Here is a 12,142-nt window from a genome sequence, read left to right on the forward strand (position 1 = left end):
CTTGCGATAAGAGACGTGTACAACACTTCCCTTAGTGCTGCGACCCCTGACACAGGGCCCAGATGCCTAAACTTAAGTACCAAGACGAAAACTATTCCGGGCCGGTAACTTTCCTGCACCGCCTCTATTTTCACCCCCAAAACAGAAAAGCCTAAAATCCAGCCCTCAGAATGTTATTTCTTCCTCATTTATTTAAATGGTTCTCTTTATGTTTTCTTCTTGCTAATTGGTTATTTTCTACTTTCATTATTAACCAGTCATATTATGCAAAACCTTTCTCCCAATTACATGGCACCAAAAATGAGTGGCTAGAAACAGAAATGAATTGAGCAGAGCACAAGTGAAAGAGGAGCAGCAGAGAGAGTGAGAGAAACATCGATAGAGGAGGGGCAGAAGAGAAACAGAAGGAAAGGAGTAGTAAAGGGAGGGAGTAAGAAAAAAAGAAGTGATAGAAAAGAGCTAGAAACTTGCTTTGCAGATTTAATGGTGCCAGTATCCTTACCTAAAGAGGTACGGATGGCTTTCAGAGTTTTTCGGTAGGGCAAGGCCTGAAAAGCTGAGACCCGTTGAAAATGCTCCCATCCGCCTGCTACCCAAACATCACTCTGGAGGAGAATCTACCCACAAAATTCTTGGTTAAAATCACTGCAGTTGAACATATTGATAATAGCTGGAGGAGAACTTAACATAAGAACTAGGAACAGGAGTAGGCCATTTGGCCCCTCGAGCCTGCTCAGCCATTTAATAAGATCATGGCTGGTCTGATCTTGGGCTCAACTCCACTTACCTGCCTGCTCCCCATAACCCTTCACTGCCTTATCGTTCAAAAAATCCAGATATCTCCACCTTAAATATATTCAGTGACCCAGCCTCCACAGCTCTCTGGGGCAGAGAATTCCAGATCTACGACCCTCTGAGAGAAGAAATTCTTCCTCATCTCAGTTCTAAATGGGTGAGCCCTTATTCTTAAACTATGCCCCCTAGTTTCGAGAGAAAGCACACAGAACACACACTTACCTACTGTCCTTACAGGAATCTGCTGCATGTTTTTAAAGCCTCCCACCCAATGATTTACTCTCATAATGCGCAGGATAGACTCTCCCGGCCTGCGAATACATATCAAACTGGGTTGATGGGTAAATGCCTGAAAACCAGTAATGGAACCAACAACGATCAGACACACATGTACTGGAATCCAAGGCTGTTTAACAAACTTCAAATTTCATTGCAGATCGAGACCAGGAGAAGGCACTGACGTGAGAGGGCTGAAAAATCTTGCATTTGGTGTTGAGAAGGACAGATAGGAAGAGGTTTTTTTCTCTTTTGTCTTTAAATTGCACTTGAGTGATAGGGCTGGTGGGACACCGCCTGAGAGGAAGGAAGGGCGAGACAAAGTTAAGGCGCAATTTTAACCCTGCTCCAGCGTGAGCGGGGAAGACAGTTAGAATCACCGGAGGGCCTGACCCTCCGATGATCAGCTCTCTTCCTGCGGGCCAGCGGACAGTCGCAGAAATCGGCGGGATCCAGCTTTGAAAATGCAGAGCGGGCTCCGATGAGGTCAAGTGGGAAATGAAAGAGGAGCCGGGACCAGAAGAGACCCAAATAGGTCCGTTTAAAAAAACAACGTATTTTACATTCATTGTGGGGCCGGGAGCAGACATGTCAGGGGTGGGATCTAGTCCCGATATTCACTGAGTCGGGCCGAAGGAGGTCTGGTCAGGTTCGGCTTTCCCCGAACACCCTGGGGCTGCGTAGTTCGTGTTTCACAGGCTCGGGACTGACGGGCGGGGAACGCTGCAGGAGGCCGCTTTCGTGCTGGTCGGGGTGGAGATTGTGGGGCTGGGTACGGGGCGGGGGGCAGAGATGGGACGGTCGGTGATCATAGGTTCCGATCGGACGAAGGGGAGAGCCACCGGTGACGTGTGGCCAAGTCCAGCATCAGCAGGTCTTCCAGCAGGCTGCAGATGTCTACCACCACCGGACAACCTGAGCCTTCTGAAACACTGCTGTTCAGACATGTTAAGGAAACTCAGCCTCTGCTTTTACACCTTGTGTCGCGGGTAGTGCCTCCTGTGAGCTGCATGCCTCTGCTGCTCCTTTCCCTGCTGTCCAGCCACGGATCTCACAAGAGCAGACAGCTGCTTCTGCTGGCCATATTGGTCCTGATCTGAGGTCCAATCTCAGGCAGCCAAAGCACCACCCATTCCGATGTGATTGAGAAATGGTAAATATGAAGACCAGTCCCTCAAAACTGTCACCAAGCTCATGGTCTACAGGGCCGTAGTAATATCCGCCCTCCTGTATGGCTCAGAGATGTGGACCATGTATAGTAGACACCTCAAGTCGCTGGAGAAATGCCACCAGCGATGACTCCGCAAGATCCTGCAAATCCCCTGGGAGGACAGACGCACAAACGTTAGCGTCCTCGTCCAGGCCAACATCCCCAGCATTGAAGCACTGACCACGCTTGTTCAGTTCCGCTGGGCAGGCCACATAGTTCGCATGCCAGACATGAGACTCCCAAAGCAAGCGCTCTACTCGGAACACGTCCACGGCAAACAAGCCAAAGGCGGGCAGAGGAAACGTTACAAGGACACCCTCAAAGCCTCCCTGATAAAGTGCAACATCCCCAGTGACACCTGGGAGTCCCTGGCCATAGACAGCTCTAAGTGGAGGAAGTGCATTCGGGAGGGCACTGAGCTCCTCGAGTATCGTCACCGTGGGCATGCAGAAATCAAGCACAGGCATGGAGAAATCAAGCACGGGCATGAAGAAATCAAACACGGGCATGGAGAAATCAAGCACGGGCATGGAGAAATCAAACACGGGCATGGAGAAATCAAGCGCAGGCAACGGAAGTAGCGTGCGGCAAACCAGGCTCCCTGCCCACCCTTTCCCTCAATGACTATCTGTCCCACCTGTGACAGACTGTGATTCTCGTATTGGACTGTACAGCCACCTAAGAACTCATGCTAAGAGTGGAAGCAAGTCTTCCTCGATTCCGAGGGACTGCCTATGATGATGATGATGGGGTTGAGAAAACCCACCTATCCCTCCAGGTTAAAATTCCCTGCATATAGTCATAGAATGATACAGCACAGAAGGAGGCTATTTGCCCTATCGTGCCTCTGCCGGCTCCTTGAAAGACCTATGCAATTAGTCACAGATCTGCTTTTTAAATGTAGCTCTGCAATTTTTCCACTTCAAGTATTTAGCCAATTCCTTTGTGAAAGATATTATTGATATTTAATTCAACCACAGCATGCCATGCATTAGATGGTACTGCATGAAGGAAGGTATTCCAAGGTGATCATCGGCCAGTGTTGCCTGTTTGGCCGCACTTGCAAAGATCCCACTAGCTGTCTCTGTGGGCCCTGGCAATCCTACCCAGAAATGAATATGTTAATCTGCCTTTTCAGGGTCTGGCTCAGCAGATGGGCCGATGCTGAGCTCTGCCATCTGTTGTGAGGGCTCCTGCAGCTACCAAATTGCAAAGGGCTGCAACACGCAGGGACAGTAATGGTCAGCTCTGTCCTGAAATGAGTCTGCCCTTACTTGCAGGCATGCTGCAGTGTTGACCTGTGAGATGGTGCTGTGTAAAGACACCGAGGAAAACCCTTCTCACAAGCATCCAATGCAGCACTACCTCAACTTCAAAGAGGAGGACAGCTGCTAGGCTAAAATGTTACTTGTCTGCAAACTCATGCCTTCACCGGGATCCCTGTCATCTTGGCCTGTCACTTCTAAATCCAATGCCCTCTCAGCTTTGGCAAAGGTTGCTGATAGGTTGGGATGTGTTTTAATACTTTCCAGAATCTTTTGAAGGTTTTGTCCCCCTCCTTGTGACATGTCTCTTTAATTGTCCCCACCCCTTTGGTGTCAGCTCTAGACCCATTCGAGTTTGTGGCAGGAGTTGTGAATAATTATGCAAATATGGCTAGACCAGAAAATTGAATGCTGTCAGCACTTGAGATTTAGGTGGATGTTAAAGAAGTTCAAACCAAATTAGAACTGATTTACATTTGAAGACAAAAATCAACATATAGCGATCAAAGGAAATCATCTGCTGTTTCATTTATGCTAAAATAAATTCTTTGATTTGATTAATTTGAGTTACATATTTAACATGATGAAACAAATCCATTTGCCAATGCAATAGTTTATCTTTTAGATTTTAATTAGCTTCATACAGTCAGTGATCAAAGTATATAGCAATTAAGTTTGAAATATCAATAATATATTTATCTATTGTGTTGCTTGTTAAATAGCAATGTGCTGCTTTAAACACAGAATTATATAATTTGCAGCATTTTTAACTAAATGCTCTGAATAAGATTTGAAAGCAGCTGATTATGTCCATTGCATCTTGGGTTGCATTTTGGATTTCTGCTACTAACATTTTCTGATAATTCCAGTTCTATTTTGAAACTTTATTCTGAGCTTACACAGCAACCTATTAATCAACACACCAAATGAAAGTACTTTTTCCCCTAATAGACAAGTTATGACTAGTGCTGGTTGATGATTAAATACCTAAGCCTACAGTGCAGAGAGCACATTGTGCTGCACAGCTGTTGGTTCTGTCAAGGATTCATCAGGCTGCTAAATATAACCGTGGATGGGAAAACAATACTTTCTAAGCAGTTGAACCTGCTAGACCCTGATTTAAACTGCAAATTTATATAAATGATCATTTTATCTGTATTTTGTTGTGGACTATAGTTGTTACAGAATACCATGGTTTTCTCTTGGCTGTTCACTTTGTATTTAAATTGGGGTCATTTTAATGACTTGACTAATCAAACCTTATTTAATCTAGAGTACAGGGTGACAAGGCATTCAGTCAATGAAAAACAAACATGGCTTTAGGATTTTGTCTTAATGTTATGTTTGTGTCATTTTTTTGTGTATCTCTTCAGTTCTCCGGATCAATATGCAACATTCAATTCAATATATTCCTTTTAAAAATCCTGTAGGATATGCTAATTGGCCATAATTTGCTGTCAAAATAATGGTGCGGCTAATGGTATTCTATGTTGTTTATGCGAAAATGTTACAGCAACTTCAGGCAAGGGCGGCTGCGCGGTTAATCACGGAAATCTAAAAGTCTCAGTCCGAGATGCGCCATTCCACCATTAGATTCACAAAAACAAACTAAACCCATTACAGTAAGGTAAGTCTTGTCCGTTTCAGTTTACCTTTTTAACAAAGTGATAACCGTTAATTGCTGTCGGTCATCCTCTCTGGCACTGAAAATTTACTATTACAGTGTGGAGTTTCAATCCTTCACGTTTTAATTGCTGTTGGAGATTTTTTAAATGTGATTCTTTTTTTTACTTTTCCTTTCTGTCTTTTCTCTCTCAATCAATTCCTTCTTCCCTCTCTTTACTTCGCTTTCTGTACCCGATCTGACATTGAATTCACCCACTCTAATACAAACTTCCTTCTCAGTCCTTCCATTGTTAATTTCACTATCCTTCACTCTGATTGGTTAAGGAGGTTGTTAGAAATAACTAGTTTACGGCTATCTTTGGTCACTTTAAATAATCAGGATCGACTGCAGACCAATATAGTGGGTATATTGTATTTAATTAGAGTTTAAGATGGAATATAACATATTAGTTATACGGCAAAAACATACAACTATGACAAGTAGCTGGTACCGATCTGATCGGGTAGACGGTTGGCACACGTGAGCAGTTCTGAGCAGCTTCTCTTCCTTTCGTCTGGAGCCTCCTTAGAGCATGGGACCATTCTCAAAAAAGCATTCGACCAGCCCAACTTCTGTTTAGCTCTCACCTCCACCATCTGTGAGGACAAGCCCTCAGGAGGTTACTTTTATTCTCTTTTTAGGGGTAGGCCTGAAATAGGATATTGACAAGACCTTTTGGCCTCTAGAGGTTCCCCTAAAACTCAGTACCCAATGGTGCGTCGAGTTCATTGTCTCAATTCTTGAATCAAAGCCCTCCCTAAAGATGTCTCATGATCTTGTTCACATGTCTTTCCTGTTTATACTTTCTCGGGGCTCTTTCATTGGAATTCGTGTTGGTCCCTATCCTCTTGGGTACCAGTACCCTCTCAACCATAAGGCCAAAAGCCAGAGCTGTCTCACTTCAATCAGTCGTTACCTTCTTTATGACCTAGCAAACTACTCCATTCTGAGATTAACCTTTACTTATCTTCGCAAGAAGTCTGTTATGATAACTTCAATCCCTGCCTTAGTAGCATACATAAAATACATAAGCAATATTCAAATCTTAACTTAAAAACAACAGATAATCGCTTGGCAACAGGGAGATTGTATATAGTACAGAATGCTATATCATCCGCATACTAGCCTGAATAGACTTCTTATCTGCAGCTCGAACAGAATCATATAAACATCGCATTATTTCCATCACAATTTTGTTCACATAACCATATATTTTTAAATATCCCTTATTTCTAACAAGGTACACAGTGTTCACTCAAGTCGCAGATGTTCTGTTTCCCTCGGTGCGCCGTTATCAGCTCACATTTTCAGCAAATGTAAAAACCAAAACGTGAAAGGCATGAAAGGGTAAGTCTAACAGCAGAGAGTGTTAAGTGCCCTGACACAGCAAAATCTGGCCCAATATCTTGGAACGTGAATCTTGTTATGCTGGATGTTGCATAACAAATAAATGTCCTTTTAGATATTTAATTATAGATGCCAATAGATTCTTAGGGCTAAAACTTGGAGTAGGCCCAAAAACAGGTGCGGGGATCGCGATGCGCAATCGGCCCGTGCCTGGTGAAAGTAGTGCAGGCAGCAAGCAACATTCATGCTGCCTGCTAATTAACAGAATTGATGCGTGCAGCCCAGCGATGAGAGTACTGCTGCATGGCTGAGCGCTCAGCAGAGTGTGCCATGTTCGTGAGAGGTGAACTCTATATAAAGCTAACCTCCAGTTTTAAATGCAGTCTGCACTTCTTAAAAAGGAGATACATTTTGCATTTAGCGTCTCATTGTTCTTGTTGTCAAGGCAACTGTCAGGCAGTTATGGCTGAACAGGGCAGGGAAAGGATTCCTAGGTTCTCAGACACAGTGCTGGAGGCCTTAGTGTGGGAGGGTTGAACGGAGGACACAGGTCTAATACCTGCAAGGGGCTAGGAGACCCTCCAAGTCAGAAGGAAGTGGGAGCAGATAGCTAGAGCAGTCGCTGTCAACAGTCTTTCCCTGAGGAACTGGGTCCAGTGCCGAAAGAAGTTTAATAACCTCACACGAGCGGTCAAGGTCAGTGAAGGCATCTTAAAATGTCATATACCACCAACTGCACCACTAGCCTCACATGCTGCTCAGTGCACCACACCCCCATCACTCACCTACCAACAATCTCGATCAATCACGACTAATAGCTCAGATTCATAGCTTCACCTCACCCTCACACACTTACCATTGCTGCAAGCCTCACACCCACATCTCACATGATAATCAACCATAACAGGCACAGCACCAAACACATTGCACCACACTCACTGACACGCTTCCCTTTTCTCCTGCAGGCCAGGGTTTCGCATAACAGGAGACAGCAGCAACTAACTGGTGGGGGACAGGCACGTCTACATATCCTGACCCAGCTGGAGGAGACTGCGTTGGACATTATTGGAGGGGCTGTCACTGAGGCTGTGATGATGGTAGGCTCATACCTAATCCTCATTCTCACATCCCACTTCTGCCTCATCCCACAATCTCTTCTCATTTAAAAGTTGCTGGTGGTGTAAGCATGCAAATCATTCTCCACCCCCGCCCCCCCACCACCCCCCCACCACCTAGCCTCACCACAAACCTACCTTTGTGCCTTTCTCGTTTCAGATACCAAGAATTCCAAGCTTCAAGCCAGTGCAGGAAGAACAAGAAGAGAATGATGGAGAAGATGACATATGGGGCTGAATTTTCCGGGGTGGCAGTGGGCGCGATTGGTGGCAGGTCGGATGGGAAAGTTGTTTTTTTGACAGCTGGTCAGGAACCCGCTGTCAACTCTATCCCAAACACCTTTCCCATGGGCACATCAGCCAGTGTGGAGCTGACCTGACTGGCAGCAGTGGGGGACCCAATGGAAATTATTATGAGGCAAATTGCATGCACTTAATAGCCTTTTTCCCCCTACTTTCTTAATTTACCCTGCATGGCCACGGTATTCATGCAGCTCGGGAACCACGTCTCAACCTGAGGCATGAGTTCCATGGCCATTGCTCCAGCTGATTACTTGACAGCAAGGAAAACAAACCAAAATAAAAATATGTTGATTTCATCAGCAACAGATTGATGGAGATTCTGTACTACTTGAAAAGCTACTGGTAAATGTTAATTTTTCATCGGCCATTCTCGGGTGTTAACTTCCAACTGAACAGTAATTGCAGTGAATTGATCTGCACTATAAAAAAAAATTACATATACTATTTAAATAAATGTTGTTTCTGGTCAGGTTTCTCTCACAGTATACTGTGATTGTCCGGTTACACATTAAATCTAGTCATCAACTGTAACAATTTAATTGTTATCACTCATTCCACTGGTTCAATTTGCTTTCAGTTCCTGAATATGATTAATGTAATTTTTCAGTCTGAGACTTTGGAGTGAATTTCTGCAGAGGTTCTCTCACTTGTCCATTGTTAACTTCAACGGAAGGGCTGCAGAAATCCCAGAAACACATTGTAACCACCACTTATACTGTTTGTCAGGGATTCTGCAGCTGTTCCGCTGAACGTGCATAAGATTGTAAATCCACCCCTTTACAATTACGTTTAAAATCTGTTTAATTTTATATCTTACCAATGCACACAGATCTTTTATTTGTACCAGTTACTAATGCAAAAATCTATAGATTTGTGACTAAAGCACCAATAACTTCCCAATTAGTGTACTTTTTTTTGGCGTGTTTAGTCTGTATCTATGAGGTAAATACAGCATCTTCACGCTGTCCAGCGTATTTGAATAGCGAGTCAGATGGCAAAATACCACAGCTTTTGGAGGAGTAGGGCATCTCGGACAGCAACTTCTGGATTTCCGCATTTAACTGCGCATAGGCATTTGCTGGAAGTTGCTGTCCGATTTGCACAAGAGTAACGATGAGAGCTGTTAGCATCACCGTTATTTTCACAGCAAAATATGGCCCAATAAGATTGAAGCATTTCGTTGTGTAGGATCCTGTACAATAAATGTCACTGAGATTTGGTTGGAGGCTGCATGATTGGCAAATACTGATCAGCAGCTGGTTACTGTTAAATCAGGAGAAAGGAAGCCATCATTTTAGAAAATTTCTCTTAATTATTTATGACAAAATATTAAATAATTTTGTTCTAATAGATTATTATAATTTTGTTATAAATAACAAATAATGGAAATTGTCCCCTAGTGTGGTTAAATATACATTGAAAAATAAGCTGAGTGCATTTATATTAATGAAAAGATTATTAAGAATAAATCTGTGCAAAGTAAATACAGCTAATGAAAATATTGGAATTCACATCATGGTAATATAGTTGTGAGCAGACACTGGAGAACAGGTTGGTAGACATTATCTTCTCTTTCATTTAACATTCAAAATGTATGAACACTTCATTACTTCCCAGCTCCTGATTATCATGAACCTGAGTGTTTAATAAACCAGTAGTTGACTTCTGAGCTACAGCTGTTGTTTATTGAATGTGCTTCAGTAAAAATAAAATATACAGTTTGATATTAGAGAACCTTAGCATTGTATTGTTCACAAGTATTCAGCTTAAATTTTGGTAAAATTATTTTCTGCACGAACACTGCAAAAATATTATGTAAGGATCAAAGTGTTAACTCACAAAAAATGTTTTGTTCACTTGTCCGATTTGTTTCCAGTATATACATTGTCAAAGCATTGTAGCTTCGTCTTGTTTCTCAAAAACCTATCAGCTCACCAATCAAACAGCTTTAACTTTAACTAACATTTGTCGACAGCACTAATCACTGGAGCACCCCCTTTTAACAAAGACAATGGGAAATGATTATTTTGTTCATCATAAATTTTACTTATCAGCCTATACAGCAGTAATACAGCAATAATAACAAAGGAGCAGACATCTCGATGGTGATAATGGAGGATTTTACATTCACATTTTTGAAATCCCACAAAGATTTGAAAGGCTGTATAACAGTTGACTCCTCTGGGCATAAAATACCTTCCAGGCTTCATAACATCAAAAGACTGCTCACAGAGGGTTTTTAATAGATAGCAATATCATGATGAGATTCTGTGCCTTCCAGAAGGGAAGTCATTAGCTTGCTGTTTGGGAATTAATGTGACACTTGGCTTTTATATTTCCCGTATCAACATAAGTACTATATAGAAACGGCAAGATGACCCTTCACCCCTGTAACTGCTGGGATTTGGCAAAAGAAAAGGTTCACTTTGGCATTTGATTCACTTTCAGGCCTGCTGGCAGAAGGAAGGAGAAGTTTTATCACTAAACACCCCTCTGAAAGCTTCTGTAATCCACTAACTTTCCCATGATACTAGTTAAGCTTAATTAATACAAATTATTTTCATTATATTTACCAAAATTAAATGTCACAGCAAAATTTTAAATCTGGTTGTAAAAGCTTGTTGATGTCCATGTTCAATTTAAATTAGGTCTTTTGAATTCCCTATATCACATTCTTGCATTCATCTGTAATACCTTAGCGTTCTAAACAGCAATGCTATTCATGTAACACTTATGGATTGTGGCAAGCAGCAAATTAATATTTCTTGAGCTAGTAGTATAATTAGTTGATCTACAATGAGTTAGTTGCTTTATGATCAATGTTTATAATAAACTATAACTGATTTTGTGGAAATTAACTTCAATTTGAGTATGGTGAATAAATTACAACAACATGGAGAGTAATTGTGTATTTTACTAGACAGTTCTACTTAATAAAAGATGCTGTAGAATCATTTCTGTATTAAATTCTATACATTTTCATCAAAATGAATGTGGTGAAATCTTGCCTGAAGGTTGTATATTTTTGCATAATGCATTAGGTGACAATTATATTGAATACTATAATGAAGAGTAAGACTGTAAAACATAGAAACATAGAAACATGGAAAATAGATGCAGGAGTAGGCCATTTGGCCCTTCGAGTCTGCACCGCCATTCAATAAGATCATGGCTGATCATTCCCCCAGTATCCCTTTCCTGCTTTCTCTCCATACCCCTTGATTCCCTTAGCTATAAGGGCCATATCTAACTCCCTCTTGAATATATCCAATGAACTGGCATCAACAACTCTCTGCGGTAGGGAATTCCACAGGTTAACAACTCTCTGAGTGAAGAAGTTTCTCCTCATCTCAGTCCTAAATGGCCTACCCCTTATCCTAAGACTAAGTCCCCTGGTTCTGGACTTCCCCAACATCAGGAACATTCTTTCCCCCATCTAACCTGTTCAGTCCCGTCAGAATCTTATACGGTTCCATAAGATCCCCTCTCATCCTTCTAAACTCCAGTGAATAAAGACCCAGTTGATCCTGTCTCTCCTCATATGACAGTCCAGCCATCCCTGGAATCAGTCTGGTGAACCTAAAAGAGTAGTTTGATTCTTATTTACCTTCCAGGATTTCTTCTGGTGGCCCAGTGCTTTTACAAATGATTTGGTAGGTCTAACTAAACCATCGTATTAATACTTTATTTGGCTAATTTGTCATGTATCACCCAAGAACCATAAAATGCATTCTTTGTTACACTCTTTATTCTGCTATGATGCAGAATGCTGCATTATTATTGGCGGGTTCATCTTGGCGTAATACAGTTTATAATTTCCTTGCCAATTTTGTTCCCCAGGTGAATCATCCTCTGAGAAAAATACATTTTTGAACATCCAAATTCATCCTTGATTTCTTAATTTAAATGGTAATAGCCAGCTCAAATAGTCCATCTACTCATATGCTGTTGATGCCCCTAATAATTTTAATGACCTTAATTGGATCTTTTCTACATCTACACCTTGCTAGCGAATACAAACCTAAGGCATGAAGGCTATCTCTGTAACTCAATGCACTTAAGCCTGGGATCACCTTTGTTGCCCTTCTCGGTAACTACCTCAGAGACACAATGGACCCGATATTTACGGAGAGGCAGGGAAAGAATCTTTCAGCGGCTGGGAAAC

General features: G+C 42.2%; 1 long non-coding RNA gene across 1 annotated transcript; it reads left to right on the forward strand.

Moving 5' to 3' along the window:
• Window positions 1-1,492: 1,492 nt before the first annotated feature.
• Window positions 1,493-7,921, forward strand: LOC139281464 (uncharacterized). The gene is made up of 3 exons (XR_011596883.1): window positions 1,493-1,606; window positions 7,525-7,656; window positions 7,835-7,921. It is a non-coding gene; the product is annotated as an uncharacterized lncRNA (long non-coding RNA).
• The last annotated feature ends 4,221 nt before the right edge of the window (window positions 7,922-12,142 follow it).

The sequence above is a fragment of the Pristiophorus japonicus genome, chromosome 15, assembly GCF_044704955.1.
Source record: "Pristiophorus japonicus isolate sPriJap1 chromosome 15, sPriJap1.hap1, whole genome shotgun sequence".
In the NCBI taxonomy this organism is placed as follows: domain Eukaryota; kingdom Metazoa; phylum Chordata; class Chondrichthyes; family Pristiophoridae; genus Pristiophorus; species Pristiophorus japonicus.